Below are 27,163 nucleotides of genomic sequence, written 5' to 3' on the forward strand. Positions count from 1 at the left end.
GCATATAGGTCTCTCGAGAGGTGGGTCAAGTGGCCTGGTAGTCTCATCTCTTGACGAATTTTCTACAGTTTATTGTGATCCACACGGTCAAAGACTTTGGCATAGTCAATAAAGCAGAAATAGATATTTTTCTGGAACTCGCTTGCTTTTTCGATGATCCAGTAGATGTTGGCAATTTGACCTCTGGTTCCTCTGCCTTTTCTAAAACCAGCTTGAACATCTGGAATTTCATGGTTCATGTATTCCTGAAGCCTGGCTTGGAGAATTTTGAGCATTACTTTACTAGCGTGTGAGATGAGTGCAATCGTGTGGTAGTTTGAGCATTCTTTGGGATTGCCTTTGTTAGGGATTGGAATGAAAACTGACCTTTTCCAGTCCTGTGGCCACTGCTGAGTTTTCCAAATTTGCTGGCATATTGAGTGCAGAACTTTCACAGCATCATCGTTCAGGATTTGAAATAGCTCAACTGGAATTCCATCACCTCCAGTAGCTTTGTTTGTAATGATGCTTTCTAAGGCCCACTTGACTTCATATTCCAGGATGTCTGGCTCTAGGTGAGTGATCACACCGTCGTGATTATCTGGGTCATGAAGATCTTTTTGGTACATTCCTTCTGTGTATTCTTGCCACCTATTCTTAATATCTTCTGCTTCTGTTAGGTCCCTACCATTTCTGTCCTTTATTGGACCCATCTTTGCATGAAATGTTCCCTTGGTATCTCTTATTTTCTTGAAGAGATCTCTAGTCTTTCCCATTCTGTTGTTTTCCTCTATTTCTTTGCATTGATCAGTGAGGAAGGCTTTCTTATCTCTGCTTGCTATTCTTTGGAACTCTGCGTTCATGGGAATATCTTTCCTTCTCTCCTTTGCTTTTTGCTTCTCTTCTTTTCATAGCTCTTTTTAAGACCTCCCCAGACAATCATTTTGCCTTCTTGCGTTTCTTTTCCATGGGGATGACCTTGATCCCTGTCTCCTGTACAACGACACAAACCTCCACCCATAGTTCACCAGGCACTCTATCAGATCTAGTCCCTTAAATCTATCTCTCACTTCCACTGTATTATCATAAGGGATTTGATTTAGTCATACCTGAATGGTCTAGTGGTTTTCCCTACTTTCTTCAATTTAATTCTGAACTTGGCAATAAGCAGTTCATGATCTGATCCACAGTCAGCTTCCAGTCTTGTTTTTGCTGACTGTATAGAGCTTCTCCATCTTTGGCTGCAAAGAATATAATCAGTATGATTTTGGTGTTGACCATCTGGTGATGTCCATGTGTAGAGTCTTCTCTTGTGTTATTGAAGAGGGTGTTTGCTATGACCAGTACGTTCTCTTGGCAAAACTCTAATAGCCTTTGCCCTGCTTCATTCCTTACTCCAAGGCCAAATTTGCCTGTTACTCCAGGTGTTTCTTGACTTCCTACTTTTGCATTCCAGTCCCTATAATGAACGGGGCATCTTTTTTGGGTGTTAGTTCTTGAAGGTCTTGTAGGTCTTCACAGAACCATTCAACTTCAGCTTCTTCAGTGTTACTGGTTGGGGCATAGGTTTGGATTACTGTGATATTGAATGATTTGCCTTGGAAACGAACAGAGATCATTCTGTCATTTTTGAGATTGCATCCAAGTACTGCATTTCAGACTCTTTTGCTGACTATGATGGCTACTCCATTTCTTCTAAGGGATTCCTGCCCACAGTAGTAGATATAATGGTCATCTGAGTTAAATTCACCCATTCCAGTCCATTTTAGTTTGATGATTCCTAGAATGTTGAAATTCACTCTTGCCATCTCCTGTTTGACCACTTCTAATTTGCCTTGATTCATGGGCCTAACATTCCAGGTTTCTATGCAATATTGCTCTTTACAACATCGGACCTTGCTTCTATCACCAGTCCCATCCACCACTGGGTATTGTTTTTGCTTTGGCTCCATCCCTTCATTCTTTCTGGAATTATTTCTCCACTGATCTCCGGTAGTATATTGGGCACCTACCGACCTGGGGAGTTCCTCTTTCAGTATCCTATCATTTTGTCTTTTCATACTGTTCATGGGGTTCTCAAGGCAAGAATACTGAAGAAGTTTTCCATTCCCTACTCCAGTGGACCACATTCTGTCAGACGTCTCCACCATGACCCATCCATCTTGGGTGACCCCACATGGCATGGCTTAGTTTCATTGAGTTAGACAAGACCGTGGTCCGTGGGATCAGCTTAGCTAGTTTTCTGTGATTATAGTATCAGTGTGCTTGCCCTTTGATGCCCTCTCGCAACACCTACCGTCTTACTTGGGTTTCTATTACCTTGGACGTGAGGTATCTCTTCACAGCTGCTCCAAAGTGCAGCCGCTGCTCCTTACCTTGGACGAGGAGTATCTCCTCACAGCCGTCCCTCCTGTCCTTGGACGTGGAGTAGCTCCTCTTGGCCATCCTGCACCTGTGCATGTGCCCATGGATGGAGGTGAGCTCACAATCTTTGTACTCACCAACTCAACTAAGTTCATTTTGAGACAATCAATTCTTAAGTAGGTTGATAAGAAGTCCAGGGTCCCCGAGGAATAGAAAGTGGTCTGGGGCTCTCAAGAAGGAGAAAAGGACAAACTTTTTTTTCTATATCCCTTTATCTTAATCACATAAAAATTTTTTTTCTTTAAGCCCAGAGCTGATGATTACACTACAAAACAACTTATCTTAAACTTTGCACTAAGGATCATATAACAACTTTGTATCCTGATTGAGGACATGTTTCTCCTTCTTAAGACCCTTCTGACTAATCCTGTCATCTTAAAATGTACATTGTGGGAGTTTTGTAAGACCCTTACAACCTTGAGACATTCTTTTGATTTACTGTAATAACCAATTGAAAAAATATATAACTCTCTTGCTAAGACTAGCAAGGGGGCACTCTCCACCCCCCTTCTGATGTCTACATCGGAAGCTTTCTCTGTCCCTTGTTCACTTTAATAAAACTCTGCTACACAAACGCTCTTGAGTGATCAATCCTGGTCCCTGGTCCCGAAGCTAAATCTTCTTCCGAGATCACAAATCCGATACCGTTCACTGTAAGCTGTCAATTTCTTTGTGGTTTATTTCACAGAAATAATTATTTCTTTTACCATTAAAAAATATTCACTATGAAGTGCTTACTACCAAGTATCAACTATTCCATAGCATTATTTTTGGAAAGCATTTTGTTCTTATATCAAGAATCACTTTTATCTTTTTTCCATAGTATCTTTTAGTCAATCTGTATCAGTTTCTTTTTCTGATCAACAGTTTCAATGAGTGAGATTTTCCTGCAGTTGATTCCTATGGAAGGGTCCAGAGTGTTGCAACTAACACCACTGCAACTACACTGCCAAAGATACCTTACTTTAACAGCATACAATTGACAAAACACTTTGACCCATACTTACAATTTGACCCATGTTCTTATTTTTATTTTCATCCTAACAGAATCCTATAAACCAGGTAGGATAATTATTATACCCATTTTTCAGAAGAGGATGTTTGAGATCAAACAGATTGTAAAATGTTTCCAAGTATTAAGTGGTTAGAACCTAGTCCCCAAGCCTAGACATCACTACCAAGTATTTACCTCTTGGCAATGAGATATAACTTTTGTTATCATTAGGAAATAACTCAGTAAAAGAGTAAATTTATTGTTTATTTTCTTCTTGAACTTTAAAATTATATAGAATTTGGGATGTTCTAAAGTAAATAGTTCCTTAGTTTACATTAATAAAATTTACTTCCTGTTCAGTGGATAATTAGCTGGTTATTCAACTTCATGGGTCTCAGAGTCTTTACTTTTATAGTGCCTAGGCTTAAACTCAAATATCTAAAACTAGTATTCAGTGAGACTAACTCTCAGCACGTACTGAACTGAAACAAAACCAGGACATCTTGAATCAAACGCAAGACTGACTCACAAGATGAGACTTTCATAATTCTACATTTCTACAAGTATAACAGATGTAATGGACCCCCACCCCCCCCACACACACACCATATCACCAATGGGTCAATCTCAGCCTTAGTCCTCCTCCTGGCACAACAAGGAGCATTTCAAAGTTAAAAAAAAAAAAAAGAAGAAGAAGCCAAATTCCGAGGTGATTCCATGGGACAGAGACTGGGGACCCGCTGCTTCTTTTCTTTTTCTTCCATTTTGTTCTCCCCTCTATGTCTCTCCCTCATTGCCTTTCCTGGATATAACATCGATGACTGTTGCATGTTTTTGACTCAACCAACATGTAATTTGTGCCTACCGCCTGCCAACACAATGGTAAATGTTGGAGTTATGACTGAGAAATAACTCGTTGAAATGTTATAAAACTTTGATCTACTCTGAGGGGAAAAAGCTATGGAAATTTAATCAATAAAGTAGGGAGGCTGTTGTATTATAGCTTATTGTTATCTCCAATCTGGAAATGTAACAACAAACATACTTTGTGGTATGCACAGTTTTTATTTATTACATATCATTTTCTCTCCAGCCGGATTTGTGGCTTATAAAAATAACCAAATATTTGCTTACAAATTGTTATAATGAAAATCTGTAGTCTGCTGCAATAAGATTCATGGTCACAATAACTTTGAAAGCATTTGTTTGCATTTGGAGTGTGGGGGAATAATTTAAATTTAAAATTTTTGCATAAATTATTTATATGTTGAGTCCAAGATGCAACCGAATTACAACATTTTTTAGAAGTGAGGCAGAAGTTTAAAATTTACAAATAACTCTACATTTTGGTGGCACTATATATAGTTTTCTAGAAAGCTGTATTTTTTGTTGTTGTTTGAATAGCAGTTAGTTGTTTTCACTCTCTCTAACAGATGGAACCAAAGCATTGTGAACATTTTCATTAAAACAGAAAATAAGCTATGAAAGAAGTGTCACATTGCCAAGTATTCATCCTGCAAATTAAATTCTACAACTTAGCAGGTGGTTTAAGTTCCCTTTAGAAATTTAAAATCACCTTATTTTATTTATCTTTAACAGAGACACAGGTTCACTGCTGTATTCACTTACACAGAATCTGCATGTTTCTTAGACTTGACAGTTGGGAAAATATTTGCCAACTCTCACTCAAAATGGCTCAGAAATGCCATAGTCAGATGGTTGAGTCTTTGATTTCCTTCACTATTAAAGTCTACTATTTGTCTCCAGAATCAATTGCATGGCCTGATGGATCCAAAAATTTAAAGCCCCACACTCTGCATGTACTTTTTTAAACCATTTTGATATATATTATCATTCGGGCACTGGACTGTACTATCCAATATAGAAAATTTCATTATTAGGTAGTAATCACTATGGACAGAAAATTTGTGTCACCCCAAAATTCATATGTTGGATCCTAATTCCAATGTGATGGTATTTGAAGTTGGAGCCTCTGGGAAGTGATTAGGTCATGAGGATGAAACCCTCATGAATGGGATTAGTGTCCTCATAAAAAAGGCTCCAGACCCTCCTCTCTGCTTCTGTCATGTGGGAACACAGTGAGAAGGCATCATCTATGAACCAGGATCTGAGCTCTCATCAGACACTGAATCTCCTGGCACCCTGATCTTGAGCTACCCAGCCTCTAGAACTGTGAGGAACAAGTTTCTGTTGTTTATTAGTTACCCAGTCTATGGGTTTCCCTGGTGGCTCAGATGGTAAAGCGCCTGTCTGCAATGCAGGAGACCCGGGTTCGATCCCTCGGTTGGGAAGATATCCTGAAGAAGGAAATGGCAGCCCACTCCAGTAGTCTTGCCAGGAAAATCCCATGGACGGAGGAGCCTGGTAGGCTACAATCCATGGGGTCGCAAATAGTTGGACATGACTGAGTGACTCCAATTTCAAAATTTCAGCCTATGGTATTCTGGCACAGTAGCCTGAAATGTTTCTAGCTTAGAAAACAACAGTTAAGCAATTGACACTTCCAAATCTCTGCAAGACTGTAATGATGAATTTACTTGATACATTAAAGAGTGGTCTTGGTCTGCAGTCATTTCAGAGGTGATGAAGCAGACCTACCTTCTCTGTTTCTAATGTCAGTGCTATAAGATTAATTTCACAAAAATATAATTTTTCCTCCAAAAAAGTTTTTATGCTTTCCAACTACCTCAGAATAAAACTTAGACTCATCATTCACAGACTTCTTCAATTTTCCCTCCAACCTCTTCTTCCAATTACTTCTCAAAACATCTTGTTCCAGGTAAACTGATATATTTATTAATTGTCTCCCAAGTAAGTTGGTACTATTTTGTATGCCCCTCTGTTCACTTTTTATACACCTTCCTTCTTGATTGTCTAAATCCTTCTTTTCCCTGCAGGAACAACTTAAATCATAACAATGAATTCTCTCTTAACCATCCTAGATTTTCTTCTTAAATCTCTCTACTATCACTTATTATGTAGCTCGTATGGTTCTTTATATTCCTTATATACATTCAACTTTCCCAATTAGAATGTAAGAACCTGAGGGTAGAAATGCCATATTACACACTGAGTCACTATTACCCCAGTACCCAGGACAGAGTAATCAGTTTTTAGTGTTGATATTGGTAAGGTAACTGATATTTTCCTAGGTTACATCAAAAAATATAAAACATACTTATTGCAAGTTCATAGCCTTTGGGGTTTAAAACTATAGCTGAAGTTTTGCTTGACCAGCATGCTTCCTCATTTTCTTTCTTCAGACTTTTCTGGGGTCTCCACTCTCCCTCTGTGTGGAGTGTCAATTTTAGTGTTGAATTTTTCAGAACAGGCCTGCACATGATCCTGGATATTAGTAAATTCAAGCAAAAGTTGAATTCTCACTCACACGGTGTCTGGAGTGCTTTGGTTCCAAGCCTTTCTCCACATTCTCCTTCCTCTGGAACTCAGGCTAATATTTCAGCCCTTAAATGGAGCAATGAAGAAGCAGAGAAATAAAGTGTGGCAAATATGCACTGACTTCATGGGATGGACTTCCCTGGTGGCACAGTGGGCAGAATCCACCTGCCAATGCAGGGAACTTAGGTTCAGTCCCTGGCCAGGAAGAGTCCCCATGCTTTGGAACAACCAAGCCTGTGTACCACAACTACTGAGCTTGCACGCTGCAACTACTGAAGCCCTCAAGCCTAGAGCCTGGCTCCAAGGACAGAAGCCACTGCAGTGAGAAGCCGGCACACCACAATAAAGAGTAGTCCCCTTCCCTGTAGCTAGAAAAAGACTGTGCAGTACAACAGAGACCCAGTGCAACCGAAAACAAATAAATAAAACTATTTAAAAATTACTTTCTGAAAAACTTACTAAGGAAGTACACACATGTACTAGCAGAAGGCTAAACATCAATGAAACTGAATTGAGAACCCAGAATTAAATCTTTACAGTGATCATCAATTTGAAAAATGGTCTTTTTAACATGGTGTTGAAACAATTAGATACTCACATAAAAAAGAATAAAGCTGAATAACTACCCCACACTGTATAGAAAGATTAATCCAAAATGGATCATAGACCTAAATGTAAACTAAGTGTAAAATATAAAATAAAAATGTAAAAGTAACATGCAAAATTAAATGAAAAAGCTAAAATTATAAAACTCTTAAAATGGGATTAAATTTTCATGATCTCAGGTATTTATGACACTAAAATGTTTCCTTCTATATGACCCAAATAAAATTTAAAAATAAATAAAATTAGACTTCATTAAAATGAAAACCTTTGATCTTCAAGAAAGTGAAAAGACAACCTAAGGAGTGTGAGAACATATACGCAAACAGTATGTCTGACAAGGGACCTGTATCCAGAATATATGAAGAACTCAACACTCAACAATAAAAAGACAATCTAGTTAAAAACGGGCATTTAACCCAAATGATTTAAAAAGACATTTCTCCAAAGAAAATGTATAAATAACCAACAAGCACGTGAAAAGATATTCAACATCTTTAGTCATTAAAGAAATGCAAACCAAAATCACAACAAGATACCCACAAGGATAGCTAAATTTAAAAGACAGAAAATTATAAGTGTTGGTAGAGAAACTGAAACCCTTATACACTGCTGGTGGGAATGTAAAACAGTTCAGCTGCTTTAGAAAACATCTTAGCAGTTCCTCAAAAAGATAAACATAGAGTTACCACATTACCCAGCAATCTCACTCCTGAGTATATATGCAAAAGAAATGTAAAGAACAAAAACTTGTAAACAAATGTTCATAGCAGCATTATTCATAACAGCTAAACGTGGAGATAACCAAAATGTCTATCAGTGAATGAATGGATAAACAAAATGCAGTAAATCCACATACTGAAATATTATTCAACCATAGAAAGGAGTGAAATACTGATTCTACTACAACTGGGATGACCTTGGAATCATTATGTTCAGTGAAAGAAGCCAATCATGAAAGGCCACACATTGTATGAAGCATCCAGAATAGGCAAGTCTGTAGAGACAGAAAATAAATTAGCAATGGACAGGGGCTGGTGGGAGAGCAACTGCTGCTGAACATTAGGTTTCACTTTGGAGTGATGAAAACTTTCCAGAGACAGATGGAGGAAATAAGTGAACAACTCTGTGAATATACTGAAAACCACTGAACTGTACAACTGAAGAGAGTGTATTTTATGGTTTGTGAAATAGATCTCAATAAGAATGTTATTTTTTAAAGTAACATCCATCCCTCCTGCTCTCTTTCATTGGTCAAAATCACATGGCTGTGAGTTATCCCAATGAAAGAGAGAATTGCAACCCTACTGTGTGCTTGGAAGGAAAGTGGAAATATCTGGGGGACTGTATGAATGACTTCAGACAGTGCCCTCAGCCTTTAGTTCTACAAGTAAGATGAGTCTCAGGGTAGGCCAGTCATGACACTACACCCTCCTGGACACAATGATTGGCGTTGCTGTTGTTGTTATTGTTCAGTCACTCAGTCGTGTCTGACTCTTTGTGACCACATGGACTGCAGCACACCAGGCTTCCCTGTTCATCACCATCTCCTGGAACTTGCTCAACCTCATGCCCATTGAGTCAGTGATGCCATCCAACCATCTCATCCTCTGTTGTCCCTGTCTCTTCTTGCCTTCAATCTTTCCCTGCAACAGGGTCTTTTCTAATGAGTCAGCTCTTCACAACAGGTGACCAAAATTTTGGAGCTTCAGCATCCGTCCTTCCAATGGATATTCAGGATTGATTTCCTTTAGGGTGGACTGGTTTCATCTCCTTGCAGCCCAGGGGACTCTCAAAGGTCTTCTCCAACACCACAGTTCAAAAGCATCAGTTCTTTGGTGCTCAGCCTTGTTCTTAAAGAATCCACCTTCAATACAGGAGGCCCTGGTTGATTCCTGAGTTGGGAAGATCTGCTGGAGAAGAGATAGCCTAGCCACTCCAGTATTCTTGGACTTCCCTTGTTGCTCAGCTGGTAAAGAATATGCCTGGAATGTGGGAGACTTGGCTTTGATCCTTTGGTTGGGAAGATCCCTTGGAGAAGTGAATGGCTACCCACTCCAGTATTCTGGCCTGGAGAATTCCATGGACTGTATAATTGTCCATGGGGTCGCAAAGAGTCAGACATAACTGAGCTACTTTCACTTCACTTCACTTCACTTCAGCCTTCTTTGTGGTTCAACTCTCACATCCATGCATGACTACTGGAAAAATCACAACTTTGACTATACAGACCTTTGTTGGCAAAGTGATGGCACTGTGTAGTGGGCATGTAACAGAAGTTAGGACAACCAGTCCTTTTGTAGCTTGAGTGTATGTTACAGACAGAAATATTGGGGGATTATTAAACAGGAGGATGGGAGTTGGGAACTATCAGAAGCCATATATAAAATCCTTGTGGAGAGAGCCTGCATCCAGCTGTGACTTCTAACCCCCTAGATTTTCAAGATGCAAAAGATTCTGACTAATGAACCATTAACAGCAAACTGGATTTTAATCTTATAATTTTTTGCCCAGCAGATGTCTCACATGTTTCTTGAGAAATCCCGCCAGTGTTTCTACTTTGCCACCTTCTGGAATCTGCTCTCATTACCTCACTGTTGATGCCTAAACAGAAGGAATCTCCCTTTACCCAGGCTTTCACACTTCCCCTTGCCTACAACTTCAGAATCTACCTTTGATGTTGCCCCAGATTGAAAGATTTTTAAAGGAACTCATTGTTTTGTGTTTTACTGTTTATGCTAAACAGGCTTATAAACTCAACCCCAATTCTCCACCTATGCATGTGTGAGGGTGGGTTGGACTCTTGAGAGTGGGCTGGACCTGTGACCTGTGCTATCTAATGATGGAATGCCACTTTCAAGGCTAGGTTGTAAAAGACTCCAATTTCTGATTTGCTTGTCCCCTCTTGCTCTCTCTTCCTCATTCTGATAGATGCCAGATACCATGTTGTCAGTTGCCCTAGGAAGAGGCCCATATTGCAAGGAACTGAGGGCTTCCTCCAGCCAACAATCCACAGGAAACTGAATCTTGTCAATATCAAGTGAGTGAATATGGAACTGGGTATTCACCAGCTGAGCCTTGAGAGTTCTGCAGCCCAGCTGGTACCTTGATTGCAGACCTTGAAACAGAGGCCTCAATTAAGTAAGCTGTGTCCAAGTTTCTGATCCATACAAACTGTGTAATAATAATATTGTTTTAAATCAATAATTTTGTCATACTTTGTTATGCAGCAGTAAATAACCAGTACAGTGCACCTTCCTCGAAATCATGACACAAGCCCTTTTTAGATCAAGGTTGGGAGTTGTTATGTATGACTTTGCTCTTAACTGCTCTCAAAAAGTTTCTGTTCTTGGATTTACCTTGTGGTGCATTGGATAAGAGTTCGCCTGCCAATGCAAGGGACATGGGTTCGATCCTTGGTCCGGGAGAAGTCCACAGGTTGCAGAGCAACTAAACCTGTTCACCACAACTATTGAGTCTGTGCTCCAGATCCCAGGAGCCATGCCTACTGAGCCCTCAAGCCGCAACAACTACTGAAACCCATGTGACTAGAGCCCATGCTCCACAACAAGAGAAGTCACCACAATGAGAAGTCCAAACACTGCAACAAAGAGTAGCCCCCCGCTCACTGCTATGCCCTCCAATCAGACATCATGCTCTGTCCATTTCCGTATTGATTTGATGTCAATTCCTGTTCCTGTCTTAGGCTCTTTCAGGATGGTCTTGATGACTCCTCACGTGTGCAGTCTGCTCTGCAGTGCTTCAAAATTATATAAGATGATATTGAACCTGCATATCAGTTTTTTCATCCAAAGAATCAATAGAATGTGAAATATTCAAGCCAGAGACAGAGTTGGTGAATGAGCCCATGAACCCTTTAGGAGAACCCTCTAAGTAACTGCAGGTAAAGCTGCCCAGCTGGCTTATTCTGCTTGGGTTTCTAAGATTCCTCTGTCCTGGCCAACACCTCCCACACAGGGATACCCACTCACATGCTCAGCTTGACTCACCCTGGTCAGAGCCCTGGGTCCCCAGGCAGTGTCTCCCACCAGCACCGGGATCTGTTCGTTACCTCACTCCAGCCAGCGCTGCTCCAGGAGACTGGGCCCAGCCTGCCCTGTCTTGAGTGTTGGCGCTGGTAACGTAAGTCACAGCAGACAGTTCCTGTTTCATCTCTCTCATGTAACCAAGGGATCAGCCAGGGCTTCCTCCCTCTCAGACAGTGGGAATTCCTGTCCACAGACAGGTGCCTATCTGGACCCTCCCTTTGGTTCCCCACAGCCTCTACTCCTCTCAGAAGGTTTAACATCAAACTCTCCCTTCATCCCAGTTTCTATAAGAAATCCAACCAAACAAAATAGGCTGTGATGGTCAGAGGATTTTTACTTCACGTTGGCAGGGTCTGGAAACACGAGGGTCTCCATGCAGCCATCACTGTCTGGGCCCATCTGCCTTTTCACCACCTGGTGTCCTCCCAGGAGACCCAGTGGGCTGAGCACACTCCAGTCTGCCCCGGTGCTCACAGCAGTGCCTCTGCCTCTGGGTTACGAAGTTTCCTCTTTCTCATTATTCTTGCCTTGGATGCAGTTTTTAGAATCATCTGGCCTAGTATCTTATAAGTTCCTCTTCCCACCTATTCAGTCACCTTCCCCCAATAGCAAAAAGTAAAAGTTAGTCTTACAGTTGTGTCTGACTCTTTGTGATCCCATGGACCGTAGCCTGCCAGCCTCCTCTGTCAATGGAATTCTCCAGTTAAGAGTACTAGACTGGGTTGCCATTTCCTTATCCAGAGGATCTTCCTGACCCAGGGATCAAACCCAGGTCTTCTGCATTGCAGGCAGGTTCTTTACCAACTGAGTCACTAGGGAAGACCAATAGCAAAGCACCTCCTTTTTTCCTGATGCTGGTCCTAGAACTAGGCTGCATTTGCCAGGCCTTGGGTATGTTGGCCTGTTTGCCAGGATTTGGACCCCTCTGCCCCAGCCACCCCATTGTTTACCACTAAACCCCTGCCTTGGGAAAACCCTAACATTTGACTGGGACTGCAAAGCTTTTTCCATTTCATAGATGTGTGTGCTGAGGCCAAGGCGATGCTTTCTCCTGGATCTGCACACAGAGAGGCAGATTAATCAAAAAGATCTTAAGCAGGCTCTGTTTGTTTTGCATGAACAAACAGCAGTTGCTCTTTGTTTAAATTTAATAGTTAAAAATGAACAGTTCTGGTGATAATTACCACATATTTATATTGGTATTTTACTTTTTATGTTCTGGGAGAACAGCAGTTTAACTCGATTGAATCATATTTATTAAGTCAAAGGTTAAGTGCTTCTATTGCCTTTTAACATTAGAGAAGACAAAGAATTTACTAAGAAAATGCCCCAAATTAATAGTAATTTACAGTATATGTGTCTTTTGTTGTGGAGGAGATGAAAAGAGAGCTAAGAGTAGCTAACAGTAGATTAAAGGAAATAAATAAAACATTCATCTATTAATATTCAGAAACCTATGTAGAAGATCAGCATTGTTGCCCACATTTGCGTATGGCTGGCTTTGGTTGTTGGATGGATGAAGCATGTTTGGCACAGAAGACCCTGCAGTACAAATGAAACATTAAGCACTTCATGCCACAAAACTAACCTTGCTGAGGCAGCCCTTATCACACTGTAAATAAGAATGTCACAGTGGCATTTCTAATAAGAATGTTGTTAATGATCATCTCATGATTTATGGAAAACATTGCTGGTTTTAGAATCATGCTTCGTCTTAGTCCTGTTTCTAGCCACCAGAAAGAGGAAATTTTTGTCATTGTGATAGTCTGTTTGCACTTCTCTTTAAAATATGGTTTTCCAGTGCATGGCACACAGGTATTTTAATTAAAACTCATCCATATGGAAGCTTTCTACCTGATCCTAGTAAATAATTTGAAATAGAAATGTTTGAAAGAGACTTACAAATCAAAAACAGTTACCAATTTGGAATTATAAGTAGAATAGATTACATAGAACATGTTTATAGAAATGAATCTTTATAATAAACACAAATAAAGATGCTCAACATCACTCATTATTAGAGAAATACAAATCAGAACCACAATGAGATATCATCTCATGCTGGTCAGAATGGCTGCCATCAAAAATCTGCAAACAGTAAATGCTGGAGAGGGTGTGGAGAAAGGAGAAATTTTTCTTGGTGGGAATGCATACTGGTACAGCCGCTATGAAGAATAGTATGAACATTCCATAAAAAACTTAAATACAACTGTCATACAACCCAGCAATCCTGCTGCTGGGCACACACACCAAGGAAACCAGAATTAAAAGAGACACATGTACCCCAATATTCATTGCATCACTGTTTACAATAGCTAGGACATGGAAGCAACCTAGATGTCCATCAACAGATAAATGGATAAGGAATTTGTAGTGTATATGCACAATGGAATATTACTCATGTATTAAAAGGAATGCGTTTGAGTCAGGTCTAATGAGGTGGGTGAAACTGAGCCTATTATACAGAGTGAAGTAAGTCAGAAAAACAAACACCAATACAGTATATTAGCACATGTATATGGAACTTAGAAAGACAGTAAGGATGATTCTATATGCAAGGAGGCAAAAAAGACACAGATGTAAAGAACAGATTTTTGGATTATGTGGGAGAAGGCAAGGATGGGATGATTTGAGAGAATAGCTTTGAAACATGCATATTACCATATGTAAAACAGAGGACCAGTGCAAGTTCAATGCATAAAGCAGGGCAGTCAAAGCTGGTGCTCTGGAACAACCCAGAGAGATGGGGTGGGGAGGGAGGTGAGAGGGAGGGGATTTAGGATGGGGAGACACATGTGCGCCTGTGACTGATTCATGTCAATGTATGGCAAAAATCATCATGATATTGTAAAGCAATTATTCTCCAATGAAAATTAATTCACTAATTTTTAAAAATAAACCTTTAGTTATTTCACTTTAGAGATTTAAGATAACAATTTAAATTATAGAATTATAGAACTAGAAGAACTTTACATGTTACCAAGATCAACCTCTCCTCACTCTCTTTAAATAAGGTAAGAAGAGGTTAATATGTATCTGAGACTACACACCTGGTGGGAGGGATGGAACTATGATAAGCTCCTGATTTCTAAATTAGCATTCTTACAGTCTTTGTACAACCTCCTCTAGTGTTCCAGTAGTAAATAAAATTAATTTGAAGTATCAACTTTCATTGTATTTTAATAGATCAGTTTTCTCAATGCAATTAAGATATCAATATTTCAACCAGTCAAACCATTGACTTTATATGCATATTCATGTTTATAGTGTTTTGCATATTGAAAGTTCAAATTCTTTTCCTAGACCTAATTTTCAGTCCATACAATTAGCCAGAGTTAAAGGAAGGATAGGACATAAACTTTCAATATTTGCAATTTTTCTGCCAAATGAGAGTTCAAAAAATTAGTTCCATTGAGGTTTTAATATTAATATACGACTTGAATTGTAGAAGAATACATTAATAGGAAATATATATCATTCTAAGATAAGTAAAATGCTTAATCCATTATTCCTAAGCTGATTTTTTTTGCTGTTGTTTTATAAGATTAGGTTGCAGATTTCCTTTCATTAGAAAAGTACTTTACAACATTCATTGAACAATATATCATACAAATAATCTTTCCTGAGAATTTGTAATAAATCAGGGACTTTCTGACAATTAAAAATAGAAATAGCCTTCATATATCACTGTATTAGATAAGCTGTAACAAGGAAATGTATTAGCTTACAAACAGAAAGTTTGCTTTGGATGATTTGGCAGCTCAATCATGTCATCAAGAGCTTTAGTTCCTTTAATTTCTTTGCGTGAGTGTCCAAAATGCTAGCTCTGTGACGTAGGTACTAGCATCTCCTCATTTTATAAATAAGGACATTTATGGTCTTAAAATGATGCCATCCTGGCCCTTTGTTGTCATGATATGGGCTTCAGTAACAACTAGGGCTATATTATTTACATCCAACAAGAGATAGACACTAGCTTTCTGTTCTTTATCTAAAAAAGGAAGGATTTTCACAGAAGTCACTAGTACACTTCTCCAATCTTGCTGGCCAAAATTAGGCTTCAGATTCATTCCTATACCAAATATTGGTGCAGGGGTTACTTTAACTCAGTCAGACCCCACACTTGAGTCAGGGTCAGTTCTCCAATAAGACATTGCTGGTATTCAGTGAAGAGGAGAGAGGTTCTGCATTGTGCAGAGGAGGCTGCAGCTTCCCCTCTGAAACGCTTCTGCCTCTTAACTTTCACAACCTCACTGTTAGTTTGCCCTCTAGCATTTCTGTTCCCACTCCTTAGACTCCTTTTCCAGCTCCTCTTCTGCTTCCCTTTCTCTAAATATTGGAGTTTCCCATGCCTCAGTGATCAGGCTTCATCTCCCTCTTTGACTTTCTCCCTAGGTTATCTCACCTGTTCCCGTAGCTTCGAATAACACTCTAAGTTGATCATCTCCCACCGAAACTCTCTCCTGAGCTCCAGATTCACGTGTTCAGCTTTATTCCATGTAGACACTCAGGTGCTTGTGTTTCTTCCTTTTATGTCTCCCATTTCTCCTGTAACAGTGGTTTTCAAACTTAAACATGCATCAGAACGGCTGGAGGGCTGAGGAAACACAAACTGCTTGCCCCATATTCAGAATTTCTGATTCAGTAGGTCTGTGTTGGAGCTAAAGACTATGAATTTCCAACAAGTTTTTAAGTGATGCTGACACTGCTCATCTGGAACAACGCTTTGAGAACAAGTTTCCTCATACGAACGTCCAAAGCTGAGTCCCTGGCACAGAGAGAGTGTAGACTACTGTACAATTGCACTCATTTCACATGTTAATGAGGTTATGTTCAAAATCCTTCAAGTTAGGCTTCAGCAGCACATGAGCCAAGAACTTCCAGATGCACAAGCTGAGTTTAGAAAAGGCAGAGAAACCAGAGATCAAATTGCCAACAATTGTTGGCTCATAGAGAAAGCAAGGGAATTCCAGAAAAACATCTACTTCTGCTTCATTGACTACACTAAAACCTTTGCCTGTGTGAATCACAATAAACTTTGGAAAATTCTTTAAGAAATGAGAATACTAGACCACATTCATGATCTGAGCCACAGTCAACTCTCGGTCTTGTTTTTGCTGACTGTATAGAGCTTCTCCATCTTTGGCTGCAAAGAATATAATCAATCTGATTTCGGTGTCGGCCACCTGGTGATGTCCACGTGTAGAGTCTTCTCTTGTGTTGTTGGAAGAGGGTGTTTACTATGACCAGTGTGTTCTCTTGGCAAAATTCTAATAGCCTTTGCCCTGCTTCATTCCTTACTCCAAGGCCAAATTTGCCTATTACTCCAGGTGTTTCTTGACTTCCTACTTTTGCATTCCAATCCCCTATAATGAAAAGAACATCTTTTTTGGGTGTTAGTTCTAAAAGGTTCTGTAGGTCTTAATAGAATCGTTCAAATTCAGCTTCTTCAGCATTACTGGTTGGGACATAGGCTTGGATTACTGTGATATTGAATGGTTTGCCTTGGAAATGAACAGAGATCATTCTGTCGTTTTTGAGATTGCGTCCAAGTACTGCATTTTGGACTCTTTTGTTGACTATGATGGCTATTCCATTTCTTCTAAGGGATTCCTGCCCACAGTAGTAGATATAATGGTCATCTGAGTTAAATTCACCCATTCCAGTCCATTTTAGTTCACTGATTCCTAGAATGTCTATGTTCACTCTTGCCATCCCCTGTTTGACCACTTCCAATTTGCCTTGATTCATGGACCTAACATTTCAGGTTCCTATGCAATATTGCTCTTTACAGCATCGGACTTTGCTTCTATCACCAGTCCCATCCACCACTGGGTATTGTTTTTGCTTTGGCTCCATCCCTTCATTCTTTCTGGAGTTATTGCTCCACTGATCTCCAGTAGCATACTGGGTACCTACCGATCTGGGGAGTTTCTCTTTCAGTATCCTATCATTTTGCATTCTCAATACTGTTCATGGGGTTCTCAAGGCAAGAATACTGAAGTGGTTTCCCATTCCCTTCTCCAGTGGACCACATTCTGTCAGACCTCTCCACCATGACCTGACCATCTTGGGTGGCCCCACACAGCATAGCTTAGTTTCATTGAGTTAGACAAGACTGTGGTCCTGTGATCAAGTTGGCTAGTTTTCTGTGATTATGGCTTTAGTGTGTCTGCCCTCTGATGCCCTCTCACAACACCTACTGTCTTACTTGGGTTTATCTTACCTTGGACGTGGGGTATCTCTTCACAGTTGCTCCAGCAAAGTGAAGATGATGCTGTGAAAGTGCTGCACTCAATATGCTAGCAAATTTGGAAAACTCAGCAGTGGCCACAGGACTGGAAAAGGTCAGTTTTCATTCCAATCCCTAAGAAAAGCAATCCCAAAGAATGCTGAAACTACAACACAATTGCACTCATCTCACACACTAGTAAAGTAATGCTCAAAATTCTCCAAGCCAGGCTTCAGCAATATGTGAACCGAGAACTTCCAGATGCTCAAGTTGGTTTTAGAAAAGGCAGAGGAACCAGAGATCAAATCGCCAATATCTGCTGAATCATCAAAAAAGCAAGAGAGTTTCAGAAAAACATCTATTTCTGCTTTATTTACTACGTCAAAGCTTTCGACTGTGTGGATCACAATAAACTGTGGAAAATTCTAAAGGAGATAGGAATACCAGACCACCTGACCTGCCTCTTGAGAAATCTGTATGCAGGTCAGGAAGCAACAGTTAGAACTGGACATGGAACAACAGACTGGTTCCAAATAGGAAAAGGAGTACGTCAAGGCTGTATATTGTCACCCTGCTTATTTAACTTATATGCAGAGTACATCATGAGAAACGCTGGGCTGGAAGAAGCACAAGCTGGAATCAAGATTGCCGGGAGAAATATCAATAACCTCAGATATGCAGATGACACCACCCTTATAGCAGAAAGTGAGGAGGAACTAAAGAGACTCTTGATGAAAGTGAAAGAGAAGAGTGAAAAATTTGGCTTAAAGCTCAACATTCAGAAAACTAAGATCATGGCATCTGGTCCCATCACCTCATGGGAAATAGATGGGGAAACAGTGGAAACAGTGTCAGACTTTATTTTTTTGGTCTCCAAAATCACTGAGATGGTGACTGCAGCCATGAAATTAAAAGACGCTTACTCCTTGGAAGGAAAGTTATGACCAATCTAAAGAGCATATTAAAAAGCAGAGACATTACTTTGCCAACAAAGATCAGTCTTGGTCAAGGCTATGGTTTTTCCAGTGGTCACGTATGGATGTGAGAGTTGGACTGTGAAGAAAGCTGAGTGCCGAAAAAGTGATGCTTTTGAACCGTCGTATTGGAGAAGACTCTTGAGAGTCCCTTGTATTGCAAGGAGATCCAACCAGTCCATCCTGAAGGAGATAAGTCCTGGGTGATCATTGGAAGGACTGATGCTGAAGTTGAAACTTCAATACTTTGGCCGCCTCATGCGAAGAGTTGAATCATTGGAAAATACCCTTATGCTGGGAGGGATTGGGGCCATAGGAGAAGGGGATGACAGAGGATGAGATGGCTGGATGGCATCACCGACTCGATGGGCATGAGTTTTGTAAACTCCAGGAGTTGGTGATGGACAGGGAGGCCTGGCGTGCTGCGATTCATAGGGTCGCAAAGAGTCGGACACAACTGAGTGACTGAACTGAACTAAACTGAGACCACCTTACCTGTCTCCTGAGAAACCTGTCTGTGGGTCAAGAAGCAAAGTTAGAACCGGACATGGAACAAAAAACTGGTTCAAGATTGGGAAAGGAGTATGGAAAAGCTGTATATTGTCACCCTGCTTGTTTAACTTCTATGCAGTGTACATCATGAGAAACATCAGGTTGGATGAAGCACAAGCTGGAATCAAGATTGCCGACAGAAATATCAGCAACCTCAGATATGCAGATGATATCACTCTAATAGCAGAAAGTGAAGAGGAACTAAAGAGCCTCTTGATGATAGTGAAAGAGGACAGTGAGAAAGCTGGCTTGAAACTCAACATTCAGGGGGAAGCAGCATGAGGAGTTGGATGATCACCGAGGGTTACTAAAAGGAGCCACTAGGACCATCTGCCACCTGCAGTATATTTTTGGAGATTTTAGCCCTGATGAATTCAATCAGTTCTCTGTGACTCCTCATGCTTCAGTGGAGCTTCCTCCACACGGTGGGACAGTTCTGTGTGGTGCACAGGCTTCTAGTGACCTCCCCGATGGGCACAATTTTCAGAGAATTGAATATGTTGTTAATGAAGTAATCGAACCCAGTGACACTTTGCCGAGAATGCCCAACTACAGTATTTCAAGCACGCTGAATCCTCAGGCCCCTGAATTTGTCCTTAGCTGCACAACTTCCAAAAACCTCCCTGATGACACTGATAAAGAAGTGAACTGCAGTTCCGCCGACTGCCAGTACTCAGGCCCTACCCTTGCCCTGGATGGCAGCTCTCATGCCGAGGTGGAAGTTATAGAGAATGATGGCGTTTCAGGTGGTCTCGGAAAGTTCAGTTCAGTTCAGTCGCTCAGTCGTGTCTGACTCTTTGCAACCCCATGGACTGCAGCAAGCCAGGCCATCCCATCCATCACCAACTCCTGGAGCTTACTCAAACTCATGTCCATTGAGGCGGTGATGTCATGCAACCATCTCATCCTCTGTCATCCCCTTCTCCTCCTGCCCTCAATCTTTCCCAGAATCAGGGTCTTTTCAAATGAGGCAGTTCTTTGAATCAGGCGGCCAAAGTATTGGAGCTTCAGCTTCAACATCAGTCCTTCCAGTGAATATCCAGGACTACTCTCCTTTAGGATGGATAGGTTGGATCTCCTTGCAGTCCAAGGGACTCTCAAGAGTCTTCTCCAACAACACAGTTCAAAAGCATCAATTTTTCGGCGCTCAGCTTTCTTCACAGTCCAACTCTCACATCCATACATGACCACTGGAAAAACCATAGCCTTGACTAGACGAAACTTTGTTGACAAAGTAATGTCTCTGCTTTTTAATATGCTGTCTAGGTTGGTCATAACTTTTTCCCCAAGGAGTAAGCGTCTTTTAATTTCATGGCTGCAATCACCATCTGCAGTGATTTTGGAGCCCAGAAAAATAAAGTCTGTCACTGTTTCCCCTGTTTCCCCATCTATTTGCCATGAATTAATGGGACCAGATGCCATGATCTTAGTTTTCTGAAGGTTGAGCTTTAAGCCAACTTTTTCACTCTCCTCTTTCCCTGTCATCAAGAGGCTCTTCTTCTTCACTTTCTGCCATCAAAGTAGTGTCATATGCATATCTGAGGTTATTGATATTTCTCCCTGCAATCTTGACTCCAGCTTGTGTTTCCCCCAGTCCAGCATTTCTCATGACATACTCTGCATATAAGTTAAACAAGCAGGGTGACAATATACAGCCTTGATATACTCCTTTTCCTAATTGGAACCAGTCTGTTGTTCCATGTCCAGTTCTCAATGTTGCTTCCTGACCAGCATACAGGTTTCTCAAGAGGCAGGTCAGGTGGTCTGGTATTCCCATCTCTTGAAGAATTTTCCAAAGTTTGTTGTGATCCACACAGTCAAAGGATTTGGCATAGTCAATAAAGCAGAAATAGATGTTTTCCTGGAACTCTCTCACTTTTTTGATGATCCAGCAGATGTTGGCAATTTGATCTCTGGTTCCTCTGCCTTTTCTAAAACCAGCTTGAACATCTGGAAGCTCACAGTTCATGTACTATTGAAGCCTGGCTTGGAGAATTTTGAGCATTTCTTTGCTAGCATGTGAGATGAGTACCACTGTGCGGTAGAAAGGGAGTGCAAAAAGAAGAAAAACAACCTCCTGGATATTACAGTCACTTGAAAGTGCCGAGTGCAGCTCTCCAGCAGAAGCCCTGGTCGGTGGTCATCCAGGCCAGTAGTCCCCAACAGTGTAGGCGCCCAGGATGCAGACGCGATGGGGGATGCCCCAACAGCCCCCCACTCTCGGACTTGGGGCAGCCCTCAGGACACCACAGACTTTGTCAGCGACGCCGCACCGCATTGAGGCTTTCCCAAAGCCCTGGAAGGTGGGGCCAGGACTGCAGGGCAGCTAAGGGCTGCCCCAGGGCTGATTCCCAGCAGGGACACCCTGTTGAGGACAGCTATGGCTCAGCCCTCCGTGGGGACTGAGATTACTCAGAACCTTGAAGTCGCTAAGGGACAGATACTTGAATCCTTGGGTGAGGGAACAGCTGCCAGCAGGGTGGAGTTGCACACTGTGGAGAGCTTGGACCTGGCCCTGCCAAGGCGGAGAGCACCCCACCTCCTGTGGATGCCCCGGCCTCCGCAGCAGGCACAGTGCCCACCAGTCAGCCTGCCAAGTCATGGGCCAGCCTTTTTCATGATTCTAAGCCCTCTTCCTCCTGCTCGCCTGTGGCTTCTGTGGAAACTAAGAACTCCCCTCCCACCACGTCTCCCCTGGTCTCTGAAAAGCAGGCAGAAGTCAAGGAAGGGCTGGTTCCAGTTTCAGAGGATCCCGAAGCCATAAAGATCGCAGAGCTCCTGGGGAACACCTCCCTGATTCATAAACCAGTGTTGTTGCAACCCTGCGGGCTGATCTACAAAGGAAATTGGTGCTACATCAAAGCCACACTGCAGGCATTGGTGGCTTGTCCGCCAATGCATCACCTGATGAAGTTCATTTCTCTGTAATCAAAAGTGCAAAGCCCTTGTACGTCCACACCCATGACAGACAGCTTTGTTTAGCTAATGAATGAGTTTACTAATATGCCAGTACCTCCAAAACCCAGACAAGCTCTTGGAGATAAAATCATGAGGGATATCCGCCCCAGAGCTGCCTTTGAACCCACATATATTTGTAGACTCCTGACGATGATCAAGTGGAGCCTGTCTGAAAAGGATGGGCAAAAAGATGCTGAGACGTACTTAGGCTTCATTCTAAACAGACTCCAGGAGGAAATGCTGAACCGAAAGAAACTTCTCTCACCAGATAATGAAAACCTTACTGTTTCCAGTGGACCCAAAAGCCACTCAGTGAATGAAGAGGAGCAGGAAGAACTAGGAGAAGGAAGTGAGGATGAGTGGGAGCAAGTGGGCCACCGGAACAAGACCTCAGTCACTCACCAGGCGGCCTTTGTTCAGACTCCCATCGCTGGCATTTTTGGTGGACACATCAAGTCTGTGGTCTACCAACAGAGTTCAAAAGAGTCTGCCACCGGGCAGCTGTTCTTCAACCTGTAGCTGAGCATCCAGTCCGACAAGATATGCACCGCCCAGGGCGTGCTGGGGAGCCTGGTGGCCAGAGAGTCTGTCCAGTGTGACACCACCGAAACCGAACAAGAGGTGGAGATCAGCGGGAGAGTGACTCTGGAAAAGCTCCCTCCTGGGCTTCTGCTGCGCCTCCAGTGGTTTGTGTACAGGACTGGGGGCTGTCAGAACTCATCAGAAATACTGACTCTCCTGTGGACTTGGAAATTAGTAGAGACTGCTCTCCCCAGGGGTTAACAATAAGAACTTTAAATGCCACAGAGCCTATAGGCTGTTTACAGTGGTCTACCGCCACGGCAGCAGCGCCACAGGCGGCCACAGGACGTCTCCCAGGTCAGGCTCAAGGGTTGGCGGCGCGCTGAGGAGCAGACGGTCACAGTGATCAGCCTGATGGTCAAGGCCAAGGCCAAGGCCAGCAGCAAGAGCGAGGCCCACCGCGGAGCGCGCAGCCCGCCTCCTGCACGACCACATCGTGGACCTGCTGAAGCCGTGCCCAGGCCTTTCCTAGGCTCGGCCCTCACCGCCTCCCCTCTTCTCTTTAGTGGCTCTTAGAGGAGAAACTCTTTCTCCCTATCGCAAAAATGGGCTCGAGTGAAAGGAGGCGCCTTGCGGTTTGTGCACAGCATAGCTTCCACTGACTTCTAGCTTCCAAATCAAAATCAGACTGTAGCTTCATTCAAGAAAGTACACAAGAAACCCATTTCTGAAATAATGGTGATTCCTGAGGAAGAAGGGTACCTTGCGTTTGATTCCCAGTCTAATTGCACAGTAGAGTAAGTCCTGCACCAGCAACAACACTTGTAAATTTGCGAAAATGAATTTTCTTTCCTTAAAAATGATAAATTTTTTAATCCATCACACTCTCGCCCCTTACCCTTTAGTTTTTGATCAATGAGAAAAACGAGCCAGTTACCAGAGAAGAAATAGTTCTTTGAAGGATAAACAAACACAAAAAAAGTTGCTGGTTCCTAACAGGAAAAATACATTTTAATAATTGTGCACTGAGAAGCTGCTTACGCACACATGGCAGATCAAATATTTGGAGTTACAATATCAGTCACATAGAAGGGTGATTGTAACTTCATTGCCATTAAAAGATTTCAAAGTGCATTCATGTTTCTGTGTACACATAATGAAAATGGAGCAAAATAATGAAGATTGGTATTCCCCTCCGGCTGCTGTCTAATTCTGCTGTCTGCTCGTCTATGATGCCATGTTTCTAATGTACACAGTTAGCGATAGCTAAGAGTGTACAGTTGTTGCCCATCAATAAAAATCACAAAGTTGGTTTAAAGCTGAAAAAAAAAAACCCTCCACATTCAAAAAATTAAGATCATGGCATCCAGTCCCACAACTTCATGCAAATAGAAGGCGGAAAGTGGAAGCAGTGGCAGACTTTATTTTCTTGGGCTCCAAAATCACTGTGGATGGTGACTGCAGCCATGAAATTTAAAGATGCTTGCTCCTTGGAAGAAAAGATATGACCAAGCTAGACAGTGTATTAGAAAGCAGAGTCATCACATTGCCAACAAAGATTCATATAGTCAAAGCTATGGTTTTTCCAGTAGTCATGTATGGATGTGAGAGTTGGACCATAAAGAAAGCTGAGAGCTGAAGAATTGATGTTTTCAAATTGTGGTGCTGGAGAAGACTCTTGAGAGTAACTTGAACTGCAAGGAGATCCAACCAGTCCATCTAAAGGAAATGAACCTTCAGTATTCATTGGAAGGACTGATGCTGAAACTGAAGCTCCAATACTTTGGCCACATAGTGAAGAGTCAACCCACTAGAAAAGACCATGATGCTCAGAAAGACTGAAGGCAAAAGAAGGGGGCAGCAGAGGATGAGATGCTTAGATAGCATCACTGACTCAATGGATGTGAATTTGAGCAAACTCCAGGAAATAGTGGAGGGTAGAGGAGCCTGTCATACTGCAACCCATGGGATCACAAATCATTTGACAGAAACAACAACATCACACATAGCAAGGTATAATTTTAGTTTAGCATTGTTTTTTTTTTAATTACTATCTCCTTTACTAGTAGTCTGCTTCATCAAGACAGGAGTTATGCCCTTCTTATTCATTTCCATGTTACTCATTTAGAAAAAAATTTTGTTGGTGACTGAAAGCTGTTTCTCTTCTCCTCTTTCTTACATGAAGGTGAAGTTGCTTAGGTGAATCTGACTCTTTGCGACCCCACAGAATGTAGCCTACCAGGCTCTTCCATCCATGGGATTTTCCAGGCAAGAGTACTGGAGGGGGTTGCCATTGCAGACTCTAATTTAGCTCAGGTATCAGGAGATTCTTGATCTCGGGGAAGATGGAACTAGCTATCTAAGAGCAGGCTTGTAATTCAATTCTACCCTTAAGATATAACGAGAAATGTGGAATATCTTCTGTATGTTGTATGAGGATGTGATATCTTGAGTTGCAGCAGCCAGACTGCAACCAGGAGGGAAAGTTCTAGCAAACTGCAAAGATACCAATCCTGAAATCCAGCATCAATAAGCTGCTGCACACACCTAGCAAATACCTACCAAATGTTAAGGGACATAAACAAAGACAACTATGTGTTTAAGCTGTTTTCTGTTGCAGTGGCTAGATGAAGCCAAAAGTATTATGACTCAGTACACTGCTTGACACATGTAAGCAACTTGTGTTCAATTAATACAGGTATTTGTTTTTGTTGAATGAATAAAAGACTACATAGTTAAAGCAATGTGAGAAAGAATGGGGAAGGTATCCAGGGAATTTAATCTACATTAAAAATACAATTTTGGGGAGGATTAATCTAAGGGAGGGAGAAGTAGGAACAGGGTACATATTATACTGCCTGGTGATATTTATTAACCAATTTATACAAATATTTTTTCATTCATTTAAATAAAAATGTTACTACTTCAAGAAGTATTACATTAATGAGGCACACAGTATATTGTTTGAAAATACAGGTCATGGAATACTTAAACACAGCCTCTCAAAATCTGGTGCCTTAAAGTAAGTTACTAAAACTCCTTTAAACTTCAATTTGCATGTGTGTATGCTAAATCACTTCACTCATATCTGACTCTCTGCAACCCAATGAACTGTAGCCTGCCAGGCTCATCTGTCCTTGGGGTTCTCCAGGCAAGAATACTAGAGTGGGTTGTCATGCCCTCCTCCAGGGGATCTTCCTGACCTAAGGGTTGAAACCACGTCTCTTATGTCTCCTGTTTTGGCAGGCAGTTTCTTTACCACTAGTGCTACCTGCGAAGCGCTAACTTTAGTTTCAGTTCAGTTCAGTTCAATTTAATCACTCAGTTGTGTCCAACTCTTTGCGACCCCATGAATTGCAGCACACCAGGCCTCCCTGTCCATCACCAACTCCCGGAGTTTACTCAAACTCATGTCCATTGAATCAGTGACGCCATCCAGCCATCTCATCCTGTCGTCCCCTTCTCCTCCTGCCCCCAATCCCTCCCAGCATCAGGGTGTTTTCCAATGAGTCAACTCTTCACATGAGGTAGCCAAAGTATTGGCGTTTCAGCTTCAGCACCAGTTTTCAGTTTACTCCTCTTCAAAAGGAAATAATCACACTTTTAAAAGGTTAGTGTAATGAGAGGATGCATGTAAAGTGCTCAACGTCCTACATGCCCATTAAGTAGTAAATAATAAATAGTTTTACATTTGTTATTATAATGATTAAGTATGGCTAAGAGAAATGGGACACAAAGGTGAAAAATATATAGCACCTTTCCATAACAAAAATGCCTTAATATCTGAATACTGAAATAACATAAAACAGCATGAGGAATGTGAAGGAAGGAAAAGTCTTTTTGCTTTGGAGGATAAGACAAGGTTTTAGTAGAGGAGAAAACAAGGTTTTAGTAGAGGAGAAAACATTTGGTCTGTATCTTTAATGAAAGTTTGCATGTTCATTTGCAGAGATGAGCAGTGAAGAATGTATGCCACGGTAGTTGGAAAGGGAGAACTAACAAACATATTACAGACAATAAAACCTAGGAAGAGAAGGGCAGGGAAATATAAGGCCATGTAGCTCATGGTTGGTAGGATGGTGTGGCACCCGTTCAGACTTAAGAAAGAGGCCTGTGGGGGTGAGCCCGTGGGAAGTGCTACCTCTCATGGAGGAGGAGTTTCAATAACTAACTAGGAAGGCTCTGACTTTTTTTGGCAGGCAATGAGGTGCCATGAAAAGATTTAAAGCAGGGCAAGAAAGTGACCTGATAAAAGTGTGGCCAGACACTGTTAGTGTCCCTCCACAGCCATCCTTCCTTTGGTTTGCCCAGTTTGAAGGGATGAAGACCCCCAGCTCTGACAATGTAACTGAAATCTGGGCAATGATTTGTAAGGAAGATCTACCGAGTGCTCCTGGAAAGTAAGTTTTTTTTAAAGAGAAAGATATACAAAGGGAAAATCATTATGCTCCCTCCA

At 41.6% G+C, this 27,163-nt stretch overlaps 1 pseudogene; it reads left to right on the top strand.

Annotated features, from left to right (window-relative positions):
* Positions 1-2,445: 2,445 nt before the first annotated feature.
* On the top strand, positions 2,446-23,283 carry LOC136144494 (ubiquitin carboxyl-terminal hydrolase 10-like; annotated as a pseudogene).
* Positions 23,284-27,163: the final 3,880 nt, after the last annotated feature.

This window comes from Muntiacus reevesi, chromosome 11, assembly GCF_963930625.1.
Source record: "Muntiacus reevesi chromosome 11, mMunRee1.1, whole genome shotgun sequence".
In the NCBI taxonomy this organism is placed as follows: Eukaryota; Metazoa; Chordata; class Mammalia; order Artiodactyla; family Cervidae; genus Muntiacus; species Muntiacus reevesi.